The sequence below is a fragment of the Thalassophryne amazonica genome, chromosome 13 (assembly GCF_902500255.1).
Source record: "Thalassophryne amazonica chromosome 13, fThaAma1.1, whole genome shotgun sequence".
NCBI lineage: Eukaryota > Metazoa > Chordata > Actinopteri > Batrachoidiformes > Batrachoididae > Thalassophryne > Thalassophryne amazonica.
Window position 1 is genome coordinate 95153431 of NC_047115.1, and position 23996 is coordinate 95177426.

The window sequence follows — 23996 nt, forward strand, 5'->3', positions numbered from 1 at the left end:
ATGAAAAATAAAAGTACTTGATTCTTTCACAAAAACATCAAATCTAGGCTTTTATCTTAGATGCACCTTCTGGCAAATTGTAGCTGAACTTTCAGGTCTTCTTTTTAAGAAAATCCTCATATAAAATCAACAATAATGAAAATAACATCAAAGCAAGCAGAGCTCTGGTATCAGATCAGAAAAGTATCGGTATCGGCAGATATCCAAATTCGGGTATCAGGATCTGGTCAGAAAAATTGTGGATCGGTGGATTCCGAGTTACAGCCTTATTCCACTACGGAGTAAATGATTTTTTTCCCCTCAAAATTCTACTCACGACACCCCATAATGCCAACATGAAAAAGTTTTTTTTTGCAAATTTATCAAAAATAAAAAAAACTAAGAAATCACATGTACATTAGTATTCACAGTCTTTGTTCAATACTTTGTTGATGCACCTTTGGCAGCAATTCCAGCCTCAAGTCTTCTTGAATATGATGCCACAACCTTGGTGCACCTATCTTTGGACAGTTTTGTCCATTCCTGTTTGCAGCACCTCTCAAGCTCCATCAGGATGGACAGGGAGTGTCGGTGCACAGACATTTTGAGATCTCTCCAGAGATGCTCAGTTGAATTCAGGTCAGATTCAGGTCTGAGAGTCCCTCAGGTGCCTTTTGTCAAACTCCAGGTGGGCTGCCATGTACCTTTTACTTAGGAGTGGCTTCCTTCTGGCCACTCTACCATACAGGCCTGATTGTTGGATTGCTGCAGAGATGGTTGTCCTTCTGGAAGGTTCTCCTCTCTCCATAGAGGAATGCTGGAGGTCTGACAGAGTGACCATCAAGTTCTTGGTCACCTCCCTGACTCAGGCCCTTCTCCTCCGATCACTCAGTTCAGATGGGCGGCCAGCTCTAGGAAGAGTCTTTGTCGATCCACACTTCTACCATTTACAGATGATGGAGGCCACTGTGCTCTTTTGGACCTTCAAAGCAGCAGAAATGTTTCTGTCCCCTTCCACAGATTTGTGCCTCGACACAATCCTGTCTCTGAGGCCTACAGACAATTCCTTTGACTTCATGCTTGGTTTGTGCTCTGACATACACTATCAACTGTGGGACCTTACATGCAGACAGGGGTGTGCCAGCTGTAGAAACATCTCAAGGATGATCAGTGGAAACAGGATGCAGCTGAGCTCAATTTTGAGCTTGATGGCAAAAGCTGTGAATACTTATGTACAAGTGATTTCTTAGTTTGTTCGTTTTTTTTTTTTTGAATTTTACAAAATTATTAAAATAAAAAAAACGCTTTCACATTGTCATTATGGGGTATTGTGTGTAGACATTTGAGGAAAAAGTGAATTTCATGCATTTTGGAATAAGGCTGTAACATAACAAAATGTAGAAAAAGTGAAGCACTGAATACTTTCTGGATCCACTATACGAGGTCTATTAGAAAAGTATTCGACCTTATTATTTTTTTCAAAAACCATATGGATTTGAATCACGTGTGATTACATCAGACATGCTTGAACCCTCGTGGCCATGCGAGAGTTTTTTCACGCCTGTCGGTTACGTCATTCGCCTGTGGGCAGTCTTTGAGTGAGGAGTGGCCCACCCTCTCGTCGATTTTTTCATTGTTTAGGAATGGCTCAGAGACTGCTACTTTGTTTGATCAAAATTTTTTCAAAACTGTAAGGCACAACTGAGTGGACACCATTCGATAAATTCAGGTGGTTTTCGGTAAAAATTTTAACGGCTGATGAGAGATTTTGGTCTGGTAGTGTCGCTTTAAGGACGGTCCACGGTGCCTGACGGCGAGCTGCGCTTCGAGGCGGCAGCATCTCACCGTTTCAAGTTGAAAACTTCCACATTTCAGGCTCTGTTGACCCAGTAAGTCGTCAGAGAACAGAGAACTTTCAGAAGAAGTCGGCATGAGGAGTTTATTCGGACATTCCATTGTTAACGGACATTTTGTAATGAAAGAACATGCGGGCAGAGTCACATGTCGGGCCGGACCCGACCGCGGGGGGTCGCGACAGGAAAAACACCTCCGTTGGAAACCTTAACGGGCAAGTTGGAACATGCCCAAGCTGTTAAACAATTTCTCAGTTACTCACTTGTTGAAAGCCATCAAAAGCTGCCTGAATTTTACAAATGGTTTTCAACACGGAGGTGTTTTTCCTGTCGTGGCGCACACAGATTCGCCGAGTCGTTTCCGTGACGACTCGGCGAATTTGCACGCACGTCTTTCATTAAAAAATGTCCTTAAACAGTGGAATGTCCGCATAAAGTCCTCATGCCGGCCTCTTCTGAATCTTCTCTGTTCTCTCACGACGTCCTGGGTGAATTAAGCCTTAAATTAGGATGTTTTCAGGTCGAAACAGGCCGACGACGGCGCCTGGAATCGCTGCGTGACGTCCCGCTCCGTCGGAAGTCCTTACACCGACAGAAACACCCGATAATCTCTCATCAGCCGTTAAATTTTTCACCGAAAACCAGCTGAATTTCTCGAATAGTGTCCACTCGGATATTCCTCACAGGTCCAGAAAAAATTTTGATAAAGCAACGCGCGCCGTCTCGAGCAGCGTGTGAAACAAAGGAATTCAGCCGAGAGGGCGGGACCACATCTCACTCAAGGCCTACCCAGAGGGAAATGACGTCACCGACATGCGTGAAAAAACTCACGCATGCGCACGAGGGTTCAAGCATGATTGGTGTAATCGCACGTCATTCAAATCCATATAGTTAAAAAAAAAAGTGTCGGTTTTTTATCTAATATACCTCGTATAACACAAAAATGAATGAAATACAAAGTTTGCATCATATTTAACTTTAAATTAAACTGGTTCAACTTATGCATCTAACAGTAAATTAAAAGTTACAATACATAAATTACAAATCACTAATTATTTATTTTATTTTGCTTCAGTTTAACAAATTTCCAGCCAATTCTAATCGTGCACAAAGAATAACTAGAGCCAACGCCTGTTTCCATTTCTAAAAGACCAGGGGCCTCATGTGAAAAGCATGCATATGCACAAATATGTGGCATTCATATGGACTGAAGTGATTTTGAATTAAAAATTGATTTTGAATCAAATCGTGACCCCCGTGACTCGAAATCGAATCATGAGATACACCCCGAATCCATAGCATGAAGTGGTTGCATGTAGGGATGGGTATGGAGAACCGGTTCCTTTCGGGTATCGTTAAGAAATGATTCGATCCACCGACATCAAGAACCTTTTTACTTAACGATTCCCTTATCGGTCCTTCAGAGTGGCCGTTGTTTTGGGGGGTGTTTGTCAGAAAAATTATAATTTCTTTACATTGATTACAGACCCTGCAAGCAGGTCTGTAATCAACTTTTCTGCAGCGCGGCTTTGCTTTGAACCTTGAACCAATCGAAGCAGTGATTCGCAGATCGAACCAGTGCTTCAATCATTGCTTCGTTGATTAATTTTTTTCTTTCGCTTTCCCCCAGTAAAACCCTAAAGAGCATATGGCTGTGACTATTATTTACCTTTTTTATGTTAAAGCGACCTGTTATGGTCTTCTGAAACAGTTAATAGATGTATTTTACAACTTAAAAACGGGACCGATGCTAACACGTTAGCATGTCTATGGCATTTTCAATGTTAAAGTTAGCATTAAGCAGTTGCAGCTGTCAAGCATTTGTTGTCGAAAAAAGAGTAAAATGTATTACAAATTGTAACATTTTTTCAATTTATTTTTGTTAATATATTAATAATAATAATAATAATAATAATAATAACTAATCTAATGATTATATACAATTTTAGAGAAAGAGACAAAAAGAACCTGAATAAAAACATAAAAACACAACAGAAAATATAAAACCAACTAACAATGAACATACATAAATAAATGTTTCCTGTGAACACCTAGTGACTCTTACACCTCCATTTCATCCCTGTTTAAGTTTAATGACAGTTTGTTTTTGTCAAACCATATTTTCAATGTGTTAATTTCTTCAGTGATTTCCTCCAGAACTTTCTGCCAAGTTAGAAAATTGCTGCATCCTAGTAAGAGCAGAATACTAGAATGAATTTGAATAAGGTTTTTTTTTTTTCTTTTTTCCCCTCACTAAATGGATGTTGCTCTCACTGCAGTTTATCGTCTGGAATAGTCCCAGATTGCATTTCAGAGCTTCTAGAATTCAAACATTTTCGTGCAGGTGGTGTTGGGGGGTAATTTTGGGTTTCAGCTTTTTTTTGTTTTTCCACCACTTTCATCCCTGAATATGTGAAATCCTGAGTCACTTTTGTGCGGATTAAAGTTACTAACTGGGCTCCCTCCTGTCTTGTTGCAAGAAAGAAACGAGAATCGTCCTCCGTTCTGTTCACACAGCTCCAAACGCTTCAAAGCGAAACACCGTTTTGTTTATTTATGTCCAGAGATCAAGGATACAGTGACCAATTTCATATTTATTTACTTTAAGACAATGAAATACATAGAAAACCTGTAAAGCCTACTTTTAGTACAAAATTCACAAGAGGTATTGATAAGGGAATCGATAAGGAATCGGATCGATAAGCAGAATCGATAATGGCATCAATAGATAAAATCTTATTAATACCCATCCCTAGTTGCATGAGTGGGAATCAAACCCAGCTCCTTTTCCACTGATCTGCCTGCACGACATTCACAATAAATTTTGTAAAAAAAAAACAAAAACAAAAACAAAAAAACATTTTACCAGACAGATTTCTAATGAGAACTGGGTTTGTTTTTGTTTTGCTTTTTATTTAAAAATCAAGCAAAAAAAAAAAAAAAAAAAAAAAAAATGTTGCAGGGTGCTGTCATGTAATTTGGGAGTATGCACAGCACTCTCATTCATGCATAGTGTGCACAATTGCAACGCACCCACAATTATCTAATTCCAGGTAGTGTCTTGGTTGGATGATCATTGAGGTATAAAATATTAACTTCATCCTCTGAAATGTGAACATTTTCAAAACTTTGTTCTTCCTCCTTACACACTAATTTTAAGACTACGCCATCATCAGTATTTTACTATAATGTTTTTTAATCATGAGACTGTGACTGTCAAAGAATTTTGTCACAACAGCTTGGCTTCCCTGCGGCCCAAAGTCCATGTTTGGCATTATACAAATAAGAGGAAAAATAAAGCAATAATATTAATTTTTAGTAAGATATTAACATTGCTTTTGCTGTTCTCCCAAAACATCCACTGTGTGACTCACAGGTCATAGAATGCTGATGCACCAATACCACACATAATCACATCCATGATCCATCACGCCACAGACCTGTTACAGGTCCTGGACAGCAACCACCAGGGTGACAACTGCTCAACTCCCACTTCTTAAAAGTAGCCATCTATCTGCCATTGCCAGATGAAGCTTGGGTGTCCTCTTGAGCTTTCCCAGACATGGGGGTCATCAATACTGAGGGATAGACATGGGCCAGATAATCCCCCTGAAGAGGACCTGGACCATGATGAAATTCCAACAACTTCTAAAAGTGAGTGAAACCCTTGCACACATGCAGAAGTGGCTAAACGCAGTCTCAGAAGTTGGACCAGGACAGAAGTACTGTTGAAGTTTCCAGACCACCAGGGCACTAAAGCTACAACAATTAGTCACTACTAAATTTCTAATCAACAAAACAAGCCAACCCAACTATGCAGACTCAGAATCGAATTCCCGTACCGGATCGGTCGCGGCCCGGGTTAACAACGTCCGCCACTGGTGCTATTGCCCAACAGGGTGCCGGTGGAAATTGGGCTACTGCTGGGCGAAGACGACGAAGAAGAGGAGGAAAATGTTGCCACGAACAGCGGGAGAAGAAGAAAACTAGAAGGGTGGAAATGAGAGTGGGGACTTTGAATGTTGGTAGTATGACTGGTAAAGGGAGAGAGCTGGCTGATATGATGAAGAGGAGAAAGGTAGACATATTGTGTGTGCAAGAGACCAAGTGGAAGGGGAGTAAGAGCAGGAGCATCGGCGGTGGGTACAAGTTGTTGTACCAGGGTGAGGACAGGAAGAGAAATGGTGTTGGGGTCATTTTAAAGGAAGAGCATGTTAAAAGTGTGTTGGAGGTTAAGCGAGTGTCTGACAGGGTGATGAGTGTAAAGTTGGAAATTGAAGGGGTGATGATGAATATCATCAGTGCATATGCCCCACAGGTAGGTTGTGAGATGAAGGAGAAAGATTTCTGGAGTGTGTTAGATGAGGTGGTGGAGAGTGTGCCCAAGCATGAAAGAGTGGTGATAGGAGCAGACTTCAATGGGCATGTTGGTGAAGGGAACAGAGGTGATGAGGAAGTAATGGGTAGATATGGTATCAAGGATAGGAATGGGGAAGGACAGATGGTAGTTGATTTTGAAAAAAGGATGGAAATGGCTGTGGTGAATACCTACATTAAGAAAAGGGAGGAGCACAGGGTAACATATAAGAGTGGAGGAAGGTGCACACAGGTGGACTACATTCTTTATAGGAGATGCAAGCTAAAAGAAATCACAGACTGTAAGGTGGTAGCAGTAGAGTGTCACTAGACAGCATAGGATGGTTCTTTGTAGGATGACTTTAGAGGTAAAGAAGAAGAAGAGAGTGAGAGCTCAACAAAGGATCAGATGGTGGAAGCTGAAGGAGGAAGACTGTTGTGTGAAATTTAGCGAGCAGGTGAGAGAAGCACTAGTTGGAGGGGAAGCAATTTTGGACAACTGGAAAAGTACTGCAGATGTGGTGAGGGAGACAGCTAGAGCAGTACTGGGTATGACATCTGGACAGTGGAAGGAAGACAAGGAGACTTGGTGGTGGAATGAAGAGGTCCAGGAAAGCATAAGGAGAAAGAGGTTGGCGAAAAAGTTTTGGGATAGTCGGAGAGATGAAGAAAGCAGACAGGAGTACAAGGAGATGCGGCGGAAGGCGAGAAGAGAAGTGGCAAAAGCAAAGGAAAAGGCATATTGCGAGCTGTACAAGAAGTTGAATAGTAAGGAAGGAGAAAAGGACTTGTACCGATTGGCCAGACAAAGGGACAGAGCTGGAAAGGATGTGCAGCAGGTTAGGGTGGTAAAAGATGCACATGGTAATGTGCTGACAAGTGAGGAGTGTGTGCTGAGAAGGTGGAGGGAATATTTTGAAGAGTTGATGAATAAAGAAAATGAGTGAGAGAAAAGGCTGGATGATGTGGTGAGAGTAAATCAGGAAGTAAAAGAGATTAGCAAGGAAGAAGTGAGGGCTGCTATGAAGAGGATGAAGAGTGGAAAGGCAGTTGGTCCAGATGACATTCCAATGGAGGCATGGAAATGTCTAGGAGAGATGGCAGTAGAGTTTCTAACCAGATTGTTTAATAAAATCTTGGAAAGTGAGAGGATGCCTGAGGAGTGGAGACGAAGTGTGCTGGCTCCTATTTTCAAGAACAAGGGTGATGTGCAGAGCTGCAGTAACTACAGAGGCATAAAGCTGATCAGCCACAGCATGAAGTTATGGGAAAGAGTAGTAGAAGCTAGGCTTAGAAAACAGGTGAAGATCTGTGAGCAGCAATATGGTTTCATGCCGAGAAAGAGCACTACAGATGCAATGTTTGCTCTGAGATTACTGTTGGAAAAGTACAGAGAAGGACAGAAAGAGTTACATTGTGTGTTTGTGGACTTAGAAAAAGCTTATGATAGGGTGCCAAGAGAAGAGTTGTGGCATTGTATGAGGACGTCTGGAGTGGCAGAAAAGTATGTTAGGGTAGTGCAGGACATGTACAAGAATAGTGTGACAGCGGTGAGATGCGCAGTCGGAATGACAGACTCATTCAAGGTGGAGGTGGGATTACACCAAGGATCAGCTCTGAGTCCTTTCTTGTTTGCAGTGGTGATGGACAGGTTGACAGATGAGATCAGACAGGAGTCCCCATGGACTATGATGTTTGCAGATGACATTGTGATCTGTAGTGAGAGTAGAGAGCAAGTTGAGTCTAGTCTGGAGAAGTAGAGATATGCTTTGGAGAGAAGGGGAATGAAAGTCAGTAGAAGCAAGACTGAGTACATGTGTGTGAATGAGAGGGAGCCCAGTGGAATAGTGCAGTTACAAGGAGTAGAAGTGGTGAAAGTAGATGAGTTTAAATATTTGGGGTCAACTGTTCAAAGTCAATCAATCAATCAACTTTTTTCTTATATAGCGCCAAATCACAACAAACAGTTGCCCCAAGGCGCTCCATATTGCAAGGCAAGGCCATACAATAACCATGAAAGTAATGGAGAGTGTGGTAGAGAGGTGAAGAAGAGAGTGCAGGCAGGGTGGAGTGGGTGGAGAAAGGTGGCAGGAGTGATTTATGACCGAAGAATATCAGCAAGAGTGAAGGAGAAAGTTTACAAGACAGTAGTGAGACCAGCTATGTTGTATGGTTTAGAGACAGTGGCACTAACAAAAAGACAGGAGGCAGAGCTGGAGGTGGCAGAGCTGAAGATGTTGAGATTCTCTTTGGGAGTGACAAGAATGGACAAGATTAGGAATGAACATATCAGAGGGACAGCTCAGGTGGGACGGTTTGGAGACAAAGTCAGAGAGGCGAGATTGAGATGGTTTGGACATGTGCAGAGGAGGGACCCAGGGTATATAGGGAGAAGGATGCTGAGGATGGAGCCACCAGGCAGGAGGAGAAGAGGGAGACCAAAGAGGAGGTTCATGGATGTGCTGAGAGAGGACATGCAGGTGGTTGGTGTGACAGAGGAAGATACAGAGGACAGGGTGAGATGGAAACGATTGATCTGCTGTGGCGACCCCTAACGGGAACAGCCGAAAGACAAAGAAGAAATTTATAACCAACAATTTTCATCATTTAGTATGGCTTTTGCCTTATAATATAAAGCGCCTTGGGGCAACTGTTTGTTGTGATTTGGCGCTATATAAATAAAATTGATTTGATCATTGATGAAGCACTAAGTGTAAAAAAAATCCAAAGTCCTTGATTTCAGCATCTTAAATATGAATATTTTTGAGGTGTCATTACTAGTTTCCTTCCTCCTCTCTGACATTAATCATTATTATCTTTGGGTTGTGGACAAAAGAAGACAAATGACGACATACTGGGCTTTCAGAAACACTGTCAACATTTTTTCCACATTCTGTGGACCAAAACAAGTAATCGATTAAAAAAGAAAATAATCAATGGATTAATAAAACATGAAAGTAGTTGCAGCCTTAAAGGGCACAGCAGCCTCCCAGAAACACAAAACCTTCCTTATTTTGTCCACCTTCTGATACTGAATGTAACAGATCCACCGTCCGAGTGGAAGAGACCAAAGTCAGCAGGACAGAAGTGTTTCATCAGACAGGGCAAAGGTGATGACTGAAGACCTCAGTATGGATTTACAGTCAGACTCTGAGGAGACAAGTGGACCCAAACCATATCAGACAGCGTCAGTGTGGGGGGTCAAACAATCAGGATTCCCTTTCAAATCTGTCTGTGGAGGGGCACTGGGCGTGGCTCCTCCCTCCGGCCAAAAAAAAAAAAAAAAGAAAAACAGGAAAAAGTTCGTAAAACCCATGTGAAAATAGAAAGAAAACACAATAAAAAAAAGAAGAAAAGAAATCGAGAACGTCAAACTTACTGTTAGACCAGAACTCCACCGTTTGATAAGTAAATAAAAGTTTGTTTAAGCGCCGAAAGAGTTTGTTGTTTTGACAACCAGGCCGAGCTGTCCGGATACAACAGGAGTTTTTAAACAGTAAAATTACTCACAAAAGTCACTAAATGCATGTTTTAGGCACAAATCTTCTGTTCTGTAACACGACATAAAGTATCTTAACTCACCGTCGCTGAAAGTTTATCGACGGTCTCGCTCTCGGTTAAACTTTAATCCTGTCATCATGTGTCTCTTCTTCTTCTTCGTGGTTTTCCTGAACAAACGCGTCGAGCTTCCAACTCAGATCAGACGTATTGTGTTGCTTTTCCACCAGCAGCCTGTTAAACCTGTTGGCTGTCATGCTTGAAACATGTTGGCGAGAGTTTGACTCCGAGCAGCAGCACAGAGACCCGTCGACAAATCTGATGGCTCCGCCTCACAGCTACGCACTCCTACTACCAACACAGACTGATTGATTCCCGTGGCTACTAAAGATTAGCTTTATGTGCAACCAACACACGCTGATTCCCGTGGCTACTAAAGATTAGCTTTATGTGCAACCAACACACGCTGATTCCCGTGGCTACTAAAGATTAGCTTTATGTGCAACCAACACAGACTGATCCCCGTGGCTACTAAAGATTAGCTTTATGTGCAACCAACACAGACTGATCCCCGTGGCTACTAAAGATTAGCTTTATGTGCAACCAACACACACTGATTCCCGTGGCTACTAAAGATTAGCTTTATGTGCTACCAACACAGGCTGATCCCCGTGGCTACTGACGATTAGCTTTAAATGCTACCAACACGCACTGATTCCCGTGGCTACTGACGATTAGCTTTATGTGCAACCAACACAGGCTGATCCCCGTGGCTACTAAAGATTAGCTTTATGTGCTACCAACACAGACTGATCCCCGTGGCTACTAACGATTAGCTTTATGTGCTACCAACACAGGCTGATCCCCGTGGCTACTAACGATTAGCTTTATGTGCAACCAACACAGGCTGATCCCCGTGGCTACTGACGATTAGCTTTATGTGCAACCAACACAGGCTGATCCCCGTGGCTACTAAAGATTAGCTTTATGTGCTACCAACACAGACTGATCCCCGTGGCTACTAACGATTAGCTTTATGTGCAACCAACACAGGCTGATCCCCGTGGCTACTAAAGATTAGCTTTATGTGCTACCAACACACACTGATTCCCGTGGCTACTAAAGATTAGCTTTATGTGCTACCAACACAGACTGATCCCCGTGGCTACTAACGATTAGCTTTATGTGCAGCCAACACACACTGATTCCCGTGGCTACTAAAGATTAGCTTTATGTGCAACAACACAGGCTGATCCCCGTGGCTACTAAAGATTAGCTTTATGTGCAACCAACACAGACTGATCCCCGTGGCTACTAAAGATTAGCTTTATGTGCAGCCAACACACACTGATTCCCGTGGCTACTAAAGATTAGCTTTATGTGCAACAACACAGGCTGATCCCCGTGGCTACTAACGATTAGCTTTATGTGCAACCAACACGCACTGATTCCCGTGGCTACTGACGATTAGCTTTATGTGCAACCAACACAGGCTGATCCCCGTGGCTACTAAAGATTAGCTTTATGTGCTACCAACACAGACTGATCCCCGTGGCTACTAACGATTAGCTTTATGTGCAACCAACACAGGCTGATCCCCGTGGCTACTAAAGATTAGCTTTATGTGCTACCAACACACACTGATTCCCGTGGCTACTAAAGATTAGCTTTATGTGCTACCAACACAGACTGATCCCCGTGGCTACTAACGATTAGCTTTATGTGCTACCAACACAGGCTGATCCCCGTGGCTACTAACGATTAGCTTTATGTGCAACCAACACAGGCTGATCCCCGTGGCTACTGACGATTAGCTTTATGTGCAACCAACACAGGCTGATCCCCGTGGCTACTAAAGATTAGCTTTATGTGCTACCAACACAGACTGATCCCCGTGGCTACTAACGATTAGCTTTATGTGCAACCAACACAGGCTGATCCCCGTGGCTACTAAAGATTAGCTTTATGTGCTACCAACACACACTGATTCCCGTGGCTACTAAAGATTAGCTTTATGTGCTACCAACACAGACTGATCCCTGTGGCTACTAACGATTAGCTTTATGTGCAGCCAACACACACTGATTCCCGTGGCTACTAAAGATTAGCTTTATGTGCAACAACACAGGCTGATCCCCGTGGCTACTAAAGATTAGCTTTATGTGCAACCAACACAGACTGATCCCGTGGCTACTAAAGATTAGCTTTATGTGCAGCCAACACACACTGATTCCCGTGGCTACTAAAGATTAGCTTTATGTGCAACAACACAGACTGATCCCCGTGGCTACTAACGATTAGCTTTATGTGCAACCAACACGCACTGATTCCCGTGGCTACTAAAGATTAGCTTTATGTGCTACCAACACAGGCTGATCCCCGTGGCTACTGACGATTAGCTTTATGTGCAACCAACACAGGCTGATCCCCGTGGCTACTAAAGATTAGCTTTATGTGCTACCAACACAGACTGATCCCCGTGGCTACTAACGATTAGCTTTATGTGCTACCAACACAGGCTGATCCCCGTGGCTACTAACGATTAGCTTTATGTGCAACCAACACAGGCTGATCCCCGTGGCTACTGACGATTAGCTTTATGTGCAACCAACACAGGCTGATCCCCGTGGCTACTAAAGATTAGCTTTATGTGCTACCAACACAGACTGATCCCCGTGGCTACTAACGATTAGCTTTATGTGCAACCAACACAGGCTGATCCCCGTGGCTACTAAAGATTAGCTTTATGTGCTACCAACACACACTGATTCCCGTGGCTACTAAAGATTAGCTTTATGTGCTACCAACACAGACTGATCCCCGTGGCTACTAACGATTAGCTTTATGTGCAGCCAACACACACTGATTCCCGTGGCTACTAAAGATTAGCTTTATGTGCAACAACACAGGCTGATCCCCGTGGCTACTAAAGATTAGCTTTATGTGCAACCAACACAGACTGATCCCCGTGGCTACTAAAGATTAGCTTTATGTGCAGCCAACACACACTGATTCCCGTGGCTACTAAAGATTAGCTTTATGTGCAACAACACAGGCTGATCCCCGTGGCTACTAACGATTAGCTTTATGTGCAACCAACACGCACTGATTCCCGTGGCTACTGACGATTAGCTTTATGTGCAACCAACACAGGCTGATCCCCGTGGCTACTAAAGATTAGCTTTATGTGCTACCAACACAGACTGATCCCCGTGGCTACTAACGATTAGCTTTATGTGCAACCAACACAGGCTGATCCCCGTGGCTACTAAAGATTAGCTTTATGTGCTACCAACACACACTGATTCCCGTGGCTACTAAAGATTAGCTTTATGTGCTACCAACACAGACTGATCCCCGTGGCTACTAACGATTAGCTTTATGTGCTACCAACACAGGCTGATCCCCGTGGCTACTAACGATTAGCTTTATGTGCAACCAACACAGGCTGATCCCCGTGGCTACTGACGATTAGCTTTATGTGCAACCAACACAGGCTGATCCCCGTGGCTACTAAAGATTAGCTTTATGTGCTACCAACACAGACTGATCCCCGTGGCTACTAACGATTAGCTTTATGTGCAACCAACACAGGCTGATCCCCGTGGCTACTAAAGATTAGCTTTATGTGCTACCAACACACACTGATTCCCGTGGCTACTAAAGATTAGCTTCATGTGCTACCAACACAGACTGATCCCTGTGGCTACTAACGATTAGCTTTATGTGCAGCCAACACACACTGATTCCCGTGGCTACTAAAGATTAGCTTTATGTGCAACAACACAGGCTGATCCCCGTGGCTACTAAAGATTAGCTTTATGTGCAACCAACACAGACTGATCCCCGTGGCTACTAAAGATTAGCTTTATGTGCAGCCAACACACACTGATTCCCGTGGCTACTAAAGATTAGCTTTATGTGCAACAACACAGACTGATCCCCGTGGCTACTAACGATTAGCTTTATGTGCAACCAACACGCACTGATTCCCGTGGCTACTGACGATTAGCTTTATGTGCAACCAACACAGGCTGATCCCCGTGGCTACTAAAGATTAGCTTTATGTGCTACCAACACAGACTGATCCCCGTGGCTACTAACGATTAGCTTTATGTGCAACCAACACAGGCTGATCCCCGTGGCTACTAAAGATTAGCTTTATGTGCTACCAACACACACTGATTCCCGTGGCTACTAAAGATTAGCTTTATGTGCTACCAACACAGACTGATCCCCGTGGCTACTAACGATTAGCTTTATGTGCAGCCAACACACACTGATTCCCGTGGCTACTAAAGATTAGCTTTATGTGCAACAACACAGGCTGATCCCCGTGGCTACTAAAGATTAGCTTTATGTGCAACCAACACAGGCTGATCCCCGTGGCTACTAAAGATTAGCTTTATGTGCAACCAACACAGGCTGATCCCCGTGGCTACTAAAGATTAGCTTTATGTGCAACCAACACAGGCTGATCCCCGTGGCTACTAACGATTAGCTTTAAATGCTACCAACACACACTGATTCCTGTGGCTACTGACGATTAGCTTTATGTGCAACCAACACAGGCTGATCCCCGTGGCTGCTAAAGATTAGCTTTATGTGCTACCACCACAGACTGATCCCCGTGGCTATTAAAGATTAGCTTTATGTGCAACCAACACAGGCTGATCCCCGTGGCTACTAAAGATTAGCTTTATGTGCTACCAACACAGACTGATCCCCGTGGCTACTAACGATTAGCTTTATGTGCAACCAACACACACTGATTCCCGTGGCTACTGACGATTAGCTTTATGTACTACCAACACAGACTGATCCCTGTGGCTACTGAAGATTAGCTTTAGGTGCTACCAACACAGGCTGATCCCCGTGGCTACTAAAGATTAGCTTTATGTGCAACCAACACAGACTGATCCCCATGGCTACTAAAGATTAGCTTTATGTACTACCAACACAGACTGAGCCCTGTGGCTACTAACGATTAGCTTTATGTGCAACCAACACAGGCTGATCCCCGTGGCTACTAAAGATTAGCTTTATGTGCAACCAACACAGACTGATCCCCGTGGCTACTAACGATTAGCTTTAAATGCTACCAACACACACTGATTCCCGTGGCTACTGACGATTAGCTTTATGTACTACCAACACAGACTGATCCCTGTGGCTACTAAAGATTAGCTTTATGTGCAACCAACACAGACTGATCCCCGTGGCTACTAAAGATTAGCTTTATGTACTACCAACACAGACTGAGCCCTGTGGCTACTAACGATTAGCTTTATGTGCTACCAACACACACTGATTCCCGTGGCTACTGACAATTAGCTTTATGTACTACCAACACAGACTGATCCCCGTGGCTACTAAAGATTAGCTTTATGTGCAACCAACACAGACTGATCCCCATGGCTACTAAAGATTAGCTTTATGTGCAACAACACAGGCTGATCCCCGTGGCTACTAAAGATTAGCTTTATGTGCAACAACACAGGCTGATCCCCGTGGCTACTAAAGATTAGCTTTATGTGCAACCAACACAGACTGAGCCCCGTGGCTACTAACGATTAGCTTTAAATGCTACCAACACAGACTGATCCCCGTGGCTACTGACAATTAGCTTTACGTGCTACCAACACAGACTGATCCTCGTGGCTACTAACGATTAGCTTTATGTGCTACCAACACACACTGATCCCCGTGGCTACTAACGATTAGCTTTATGTGCTACCAACACAGACTGATCCTCGTGGCTACTGACAATTAGCTTTATGTGCTACCAACACAGACTGAGCCCCGTGGCTACTGACGATTAGCTTTATGTGCTACCAACACAGAGCCCCGTGGCTACTGACAATTAGCTTTATGTGCTACCAACACAGAGCCCCGTGGCTACCAATGATTAGCTTTATGTGCTACCAACACAGAGCCCCGTGGCTACTAAAGATTAACTTTATGTGCAACCAACACAGACTGATCCCCATGGCTACCAAAGATTAGCTTTATGTGCAACCAACACAGACTGATCCCCGTGGCTACTGACGATTAGCTTTAAATGCTACCAACACACACTGATCCCCGTGGCTACTGACGATTAGCTTTATGTGCTACCAACACAGACAGATCCCCGTGGCTACTGACGATTAGCTTTATGTGCTACCAACACAGACTGATCCCGTGGCTACTGACAATTAGCTTTATGTGCTACCAACACAGACTGAGCCCCGTGGCTACTAACGATTAGCTTTATGTGCTACCAACACAGACTGAGCCCCGTGGCTACTAACGATTAGCTTTATGTGCTACCAACACAGAGCCCCGTGGCTACTGACAATTAGCTTTATGTGCTACCAACACAGAGCCCCGTGGCTACCAATGATTAGCTTTATGTGCTACCAACACAGAGCCCCGTGGCTACTAAAGATTAACTTTATGTGCAACCAACACAGACTGATCCCCATGGCTACCAAAGATTAGCTTTATGTGCAACCAACACAGACTGATCCCCGTGGCTACTGACGATTAGCTTTAAATGCTACCAACACACACTGATCCCTGTGGCTACTGACGATTAGCTTTATGTGCTACCAACACAGACTGAGCCCCGTGGCTACTAACGATTAGCTTTAAATGCTACCAACACACACTGATCCCTGTGGCTACTGACGATTAGCTTTATGTGCTACCAACACAGAGCCCCGTGGCTACTAACGATTAGCTTTATGTGCTACCAACACAGAGCCCCGTTGCAACCAAAGATTAGCTTTATGTGCTACCAGCACATAGCCCGGTGGCTACCAAAGATTAGCTCTCTCTCTCTATATATATATATATAAGAAAAACACATCACAGTGATGAAAAATACATTTCAGTCAAACATCTGCTTGATGCATTTTGATTTGGTTGATTATTTATTTCTCTTGAATTTACAGTGTTTCCTCTTACGTTAAAGTTGTTGAATACATTTAAAATAATTTGTTCATTGTATGCTGTATACATCTTATAATGACGAAAACTGATTTTTACAGCATGAAACACACACTGTTTTAATGTAAAGACAGCCTACATCAAACAGAAGTTTGACTAACGTACTCAAAGACGGTGAGTCTGGACTTTAACCCTGTGAATTCTGTGGAATTGTGAGGCGTGTTCTTTCAGTGTTGTCTTTATTTCATGCTGTTTCCTGTAGATTACAATCAAGATCTTGATCGGATAGGACAGGCTGTGATCACACAGGACACGTCAGAACTATGACAAGACACGGATGTTTGTCGTTGGCCTTCAGGTAAAGGCCAACGACAAGGTGACATAATCACTGATTAGTGTGTCATTACATTTCCTGTAGATTACACACACTGAAATGATTTCTTGCCCAGTGTGAGCTGAAACATTGTTTGTTTTAGTTAGTTGGTTGTGATTTAGTTAATTAACAATTTTCATATATTTTTGCTCTGTATGCACCACTCTGCATTTAATCATTAGTGATTGATCTCTGCTCTCTTCCACAGCATGTCTTTTTCCTGGTTCTCTCCCTCAGCCCTAACCAGTCCCAGCAGAAGACTGCCCCTCCCTGAGCCTGGTTCTGCTGGAGGTTTCTTCCTGTTAAAAGGGAGTTTTTCCTTCCTACTGTCGCCAAGTGCTTGCTCACAGGGGGTCGTTTTGACAGTTGGGGTTTTTCTGTAATTATTGTATGGCTTTTGCCTTACAATATGAAGCGCCTTGGGGCAACTGTTTGTTGTGATTTGGCGCTATATAAATAAAATTGATTTGATTTGAATTGATTTGATATATAACTGAAATAGTTTATCAAGTAAATTTGCCATTGGGGGTTTGTTTTTGATTTTAAAGTGTTGGATGGACAAAACAAGAGATGTGATGAAGTTACCCGGGTGTAAGTCCTATAGAGGTTCTGAGGCTCTTTGGTGCCAGTGGCTTTTTCTGACATTCCACAGCAGTAAGTACCATAATGGCCTTTATTGTCATTGTGCATTCATACAAGAAAATTTGTCCTTTGCATTTAACCCAGACTAATTACAGGATGGATGGATGGATGAATCATTAATTGCTGTGTGTTATGTGCCGATGCGGGTTGAGGAGCGGACCTGCGTCTGACTGAACCCAGCGCTAAATAACCAGAAAGCGGTTCCAGAAAAAACAAAACAATTTTATTTTCCCCCTTTTGTGCAATACTCTGTGTACAAACATAAAAGTGCGTTTATCTGGCGGAGTGAAGGACGGCGCGCTCTCCAGCGCCCAAAGGGATTGAAGCCCGGCGCTTCTGGACTCACATTCACCGCCAAACACCCCCCAGGTGGACACGACAAACCGATTCTGTGAAGGATAGAAAAGGTGAGGTAAGTCAGCAGCTATAACTAATATCCTTCAAAGGCACACACTATCAGCAACACATTCAGGTCTGAATTTAAGCTTTATGTAAATGAGCAGCTTCTCACAACAGGTGGAGGATCATCAGTCCGCACGCCACGGCCGTGAGAAGCAAGCTGCACAACTCTTATCAATAGTCACATATACTGCGTAACAAAATACCAAATTACTGTTAACACTTATTCAGACAATTAATCACCTCTGATGTGTGCTGACAGCATGTGTCCCTCACCTGTCCTCCTTCACAGGCACGATGTGTCAAACCCAGGTGCGGTCCTCAGCGTCTCACAAACGAACATCACAAGGTCGAGTTCCCGGCAATTCTGCTTGAATCACACATGGCTTAAATGCAGAACGCCATCTCATTATCTGCTTCAGCTGAAAGTCTTTAAGGTTGCACGTGAGCACCATCCACAGGTGCTGCACATCACGTTGATGAGGGTGAAGGACTCTTCTGCCAGCACCTTCTCCACAGACAATAAATCAGTTTGCACACCACCTGGAGAGCAAAGAAAAGAAAAGAACACCCAAATGTCCAGCCAAACCCCCCCAACACACAACACTGTGCTATATAACACTGCTTGTAACTACTTGTATCTTTGTAACTGTTAGAATGGCCTAAGCAGTGGGTCACCCCTCTGAGCCTGGTCTGCTTGAGGTTTCTTCCTCATTATCACCAGAAGGAGTTTTTTCTTTACCACTCCGTGGGGTTGGTCAGGTTAGATTTTACTCGTGTGAAGCACCTTGGGGCAGCTTTGATGTGATTTGGCGCTATATAAATAAAATTAATCAAATTGGTTTATTGTGAGTTTTAAATATATATTTAATATATATTTTCTGTTTTTAAATACTAGCCACAGAGAAACATGGTGCACGGGCAGGATGACGGTCAGAAGCTGAAGCTTTAATGAAGGTGGAGTCACACGGCTTTAACAGAGCAGGACAGATGGTTCTGACAGCAGCATCAAAGCTTAGCAAGAAAAATTTATTTTGTCAACATGTTGCCAACATTCATTCTTTTGTTTCATTTCATTATATTTGTTGACGACCATATGAGGCGTAAAATGCTTTATTTCCTGACTCGGCTCCTTTTATCCAGACTCAGCTCAGCATTTAAAGAAGTGCAGGTGAAAACATGAAGAACGATTTCAAGTTGTGAATTTGTTGCATAAACATTAAAGTCTGGAAGGAGGAAGAGAAACTGAATGTGGCAGCTTTGCTCCTCTCCAAGACCCAAAATAGCCTCGTCAGAATGGAACAGAAATGAACAAAGTGATGCAACATATCTCCTGAAAAGACGTTTTGACGACAGCCGTGGTTCTCCTCTGGGCGCCACCCAAAGCACACAGAGGAGCAGCTGGAATCCTCATGTTATTGTTCGACATAGTTGCTGCACGACATACCACAGGGGTGGATGTCTCTTTATGTCTGTGCTCTTTAGAAACGGGAGCATTCAGTTTGATGACTTTGCAGCTTTGATTATGAAACACGGCCTCGACCAAACTCACTATCAGTGCCAAAACTCCTGCAGCACTGTTTGCTTCAAACACACACTGTGTGTCTGATAGGAGCGTGAAGCTGAAAACAAAGTGAATGTTACTGGTAAAGGTGAACAAAGACATATTATTCTGTGTGTATGCAGCAGATTAGATTAACAATCTGATAGGAATATCTTGGACAACTTCCTCTGCAAACTCAGTGGATTCACAGTACAGTGTGAGGATGAGCGGAAGATTTTCTTTCACCAAAACAGATCAGATCTCGGCTTGCATCTCAGATGTACCTTCTGGCAATTTGTAGCTAAACTTTCAGGTCTTCTTTAAAAGAAAATCCTCCTCTGTACCACTTCATCATGAAGCTCTATAACTGGAGATACAAAATGCAAAGCCAGGTTTGGCTCAGTTCTGAGGTGCTGTTTGGACAGGAGAGGGACATGAACACACATACAGCTGTCTCATAGTGTATAAAATACTGCAATAAGTTCAGCAATTGCAGACATTTTTCTACACAGTCTGCACCCCCATCAACCCCCATTTTCTTAAGTATCTGAACTAACTAACTAACTAACTAACTAAGTAACTAACCGCATTCTACATATAAGGAATAAATGTTGACTTTTACAACCCGTTCTCTTCAGATGAGTCATTAGGAAATAAAAACTGTATAGTAAACTGATCTAAAGTAGGCACTTCTCAAAAACTGAGTGACTGTGTAAGAACTAAACTAGTGAGGGTAGCCACCAAGACATCAGTGTTGACTCTAAAGGAGTTACAGACCTCTGTGTCTGTGACTAGAGAAACTGGATGTAGTGCAACTTTTGTCTGTTGCATTACCAGTTATGCAGCTTGTAGTATTAAGTTTGTCCAAATATTTCTGGCCTTTGAAAATGTATGAGTGTGTAGGGGTGTGTACACAAAAGGCTGTCATTTCTGAATGAACAGTGTGTTATTTTTGTTTAAATTAAAATCCTTGAATTAAAGCTAAAAGTTTACATGACGAGTACACCTTGAGTCTTTCATTTCAGCTTCACTGTGGTCGTCTACAGAGGCTAAAAGACAAAAAAAAAAATCTCTGAGAAATGACCACAAAATCAAAGAATTCTACCAGTGTATGTAATCTTTTGAGCACAACTGTATAATCTACACCAAATTTGGTGTATGGGCATATTTAAAGTATGTTATAATGAATGAATGAATGAATGAATTTTATTTATTCAGCACACAGATGAACAATAAAAGCCTGAGTGTGGGATTTGTTTCTATGACATGAATAAACAGCTAAACATTATCTTATAATGCACGGTGATAAAAAGCACTCACCCTCAGCAGGAACATAGTGTCTGTCCAATCTGCTATCACAGATGAGATTTTTGTCCCTATTGTGATAGACTGAGTGCCAAATCAACAAAAATAAACCTCTCCTCCCAGTTGCCTGAAAAGATGCTGCATTGATGCCACACTGTCTTCCTGAAAAGTTCAGGGATAATCAACTTAAAAGTGCTCAGAATGTTTGTTGGGTAGCCCAACTCCTGATCCCACTGAGCTTCCTGCTCTCCAAAATGTGCCACATGACCAGAATTGCATAGCTGACATTCCCTCAGTATTCAACTCGGTAAGTGAGTCTCCCTAAGTAGCTGCTTGTTTGATACAAAGTAAATGGACTGCATTCATATAGCGCTTTTCCATCTGCATCAGACGCTCAAAGTGCTTTACAATTATGCCTCACATTCACCCCGATGCCAGGGTGCTGCCATACAAGGTGCTCACTACACACCGGGAGCAATAGGGGATTAAAGGCCTTGCCCAAGGGCCCTTAGTGATTTTCCAGTCAGGCTGGGATTTGAACCCATGATCTTCTGGACTCAAGCCCAACACCTTAACCAGTAGACCATCACCTCCCCCAGTCAATCTGACGGGACCCAAGTCTCCTCTAAAGAGACCTCGAACCAAAAACATCCAGTTGTGGCGGTCACTGGTTGATGTATGTTGTGCTGTTAAACAATAGCTCAAAAAGAAAGTGGAAACGTGTCATTGCTTCACGTGCACATTACACCCTGATGTTGTAACGTGCACACTACACTATCACATATACGAGGGTAGGCTGAAAAGTTCTAAGGCTCCCCATGAAGGAGTAATGCATTAACTGCATTATATAGTGAGCCTTAGAACTTTTCAGCCTACCCTTGTAGATCATAAAGGAGATCATGTACTGTCGAGTGTGCACAAACAAACAAATAAACAAAGTCAGATGTGTCGGTGACTCCGTCCTGGACCGATGCTGACTCGACATAAACCCTCACTCACACGTCTTGTCGCCTTCTGATCTGTGATCTTATGAATCCCACCATATTCCTGGACAGTATCTGACCAAGAAACACTGCATGATCCAGGATCAAGTGTGCAGCTTTTTATACAAAAGTTCACTCTTAAGCCAGGATGTTTGCTCAGGTGGCGAAGGCAAGGAGTCTGGCAGATCATTGTGCTGCTCATTTGATCCTGTGCCAGAACCGTTCCACGACTGCCAACCAGCCAACCAGCCAACACAATAGACGCAGCCAGTCCTGAAAGGTCACGAGCAGCATTCAGAAATAAATCAGCTGGGAACTCAACCTCACGCGGTGGCAACCTGCCTTGGTGATAAAGTTTCTAATTTAGCATTATGTTGAGCGTCTTTGAAGCTGAACACCCGCTAGGAGAAGCCTGACATCATGAAACGCAAATATTTCCATTAAGCGTTCAGTGGTTCCAGATGTTTCTACCCCTCAAACGCTGGCCGAGTGGAAACGCCGCCTATTGTTTCTTTGCATCAGAGTCCTTATCAGTGGCAGATGTCCTGGCGGGATGTGATGTCTATCCTGAGATGTGTGTTCCTGATCCACTCAGGAAACGACACAATTAGGCAAGAAAAAACAAAAACAACACAAACCCACAGTGTCAAGTGACGCTTTAATGCAGATCATCAGGTTTATGACGTAAATTGCGGGGGTATGGTTATGGTTATGTTTAGTGTTAAAAGTAGTGACCACATCATGAAAAGTAATACATTTTGTTATGGTATCACAAAATAACAAGAGCAAACCAAGATTGCTGATGTCTGCTAATCTGGATCTGGATCACCTCTAAAATTCAGTGGAGTCTTCCATGTCTTCATATCTATCCGTGGTGCAAATTTGGTGAGGAGTTTTGATGTAATCCTGCTAAAAGACAGATAGACAAATACACGCGATGATTTTATTACGTCTTTGGCAGACGTAATAAAACATAAAGTAAGACTGAGCTGCCTATTACACCAAGTTTGGTGACAATCTAGAAATTAGGAAATGAGTTCTTGTGCTCACAGTATTTTTATTTATTTTTTACAAAGTACGCTCCAATGACCTTGACCTTTGACCCTCAAATATCAGGCTCGGTGTTGACAACTGGCTGGACTCAAATGCAGAACACAAACTGACCGATCTGTCGGCTTAACTCTTTTACTGGGTTGGTTAGCAGGGGTCAGTACACAGTAAGGCAGTCAGACAAGAGCAGAAGTACAACAATCATCAGGCGAGAGACGTGGTCGAGAAAAACTAGCAAGTGGTCAAAAACACAATGAGGCAAAACGAAGCAAGGCAATGGTACAAGAGAAGGCTGGAAAGAAGGCTCAAGGCACATCGATCTGGCGAAGGACCAGAGCAAAAAGAGAGTCTTAAATACACCCAAGTGATGAGCAGCAAATCAAGGACAGGTGTGAGGGGAGGCAACTAGAACAGGGGTGTGGTCAGACAAAGGGAAACGCCTACCACCAAGAGAAAGACAAAGAGAATCCAAGCAGAAAGCAACAGGCAAAGAACCGACAACATCCAAAAATAAGACAAAATGTACAATAAAACAGAGCACAAACCCAAAACCTGACATCAAATCAACAGGCTTCTTGGGGTCACTATGTATAATGAATATATGACTGATGGTGACAATCAGGGCAGTAAAACTGAATGTATCTCCTTTACAAGTGAAATGTGACATGACTGACTGAGTGAGTGATTGACTGACTGACTGAAGGACTGACTAAGTGAGTGAGTAACTGATTGAGGGACTGAGTGAAGGGCTGACTGACTGAAGGACTGACTGAGTGAGTGATTGACTGACTGACTGAGTGAGTGAAGGACTGACTGACTGACTGACTGACTGACTGACTGACTGAGTGAGTGAGTGAGTGACTGACGGACTGACTGAGTGAGTGAGTGAGTGACTGACGGACTGACTGAGTGAGTGACTGACTGAATGAGCGACTGAGTGAAGGACTGACTGAGTGAGTGATTGACTGAGTAAGTGACTGACTGACTGACTGAAGGACTGAGGAAGTGAGTGAGTGATTGACTGAGCGACTGAGTGAAGGACTGACTGAGTGAGTGATTGACTGACTGAGTGATGGACTGAC

The 23996-nt window shown here is 43.2% G+C and overlaps 1 protein-coding gene across 8 annotated transcripts in view; it reads right to left on the reverse strand.

Moving 5' to 3' along the window:
• The window catches only part of LOC117522843 (mucin-17-like), a 74562-nt gene extending 64532 nt beyond the window's left edge, over nucleotides 1-10030 (reverse strand). For 6 of the 8 annotated variants that reach the window (XM_034184244.1, XM_034184243.1, XM_034184245.1 and 3 more), the window contains exon 1: nucleotides 9771-10028. The gene's annotated coding sequence lies outside the window, so the exon portion shown is untranslated. Of the gene's footprint in view, nucleotides 1-9770 lie in introns of all 8 variants that reach the window. The other 2 variants (XM_034184246.1, XM_034184242.1) reach the window with 2 other exon arrangements.
• Between the last annotated feature and the right edge of the window lie 13966 nt (nucleotides 10031-23996).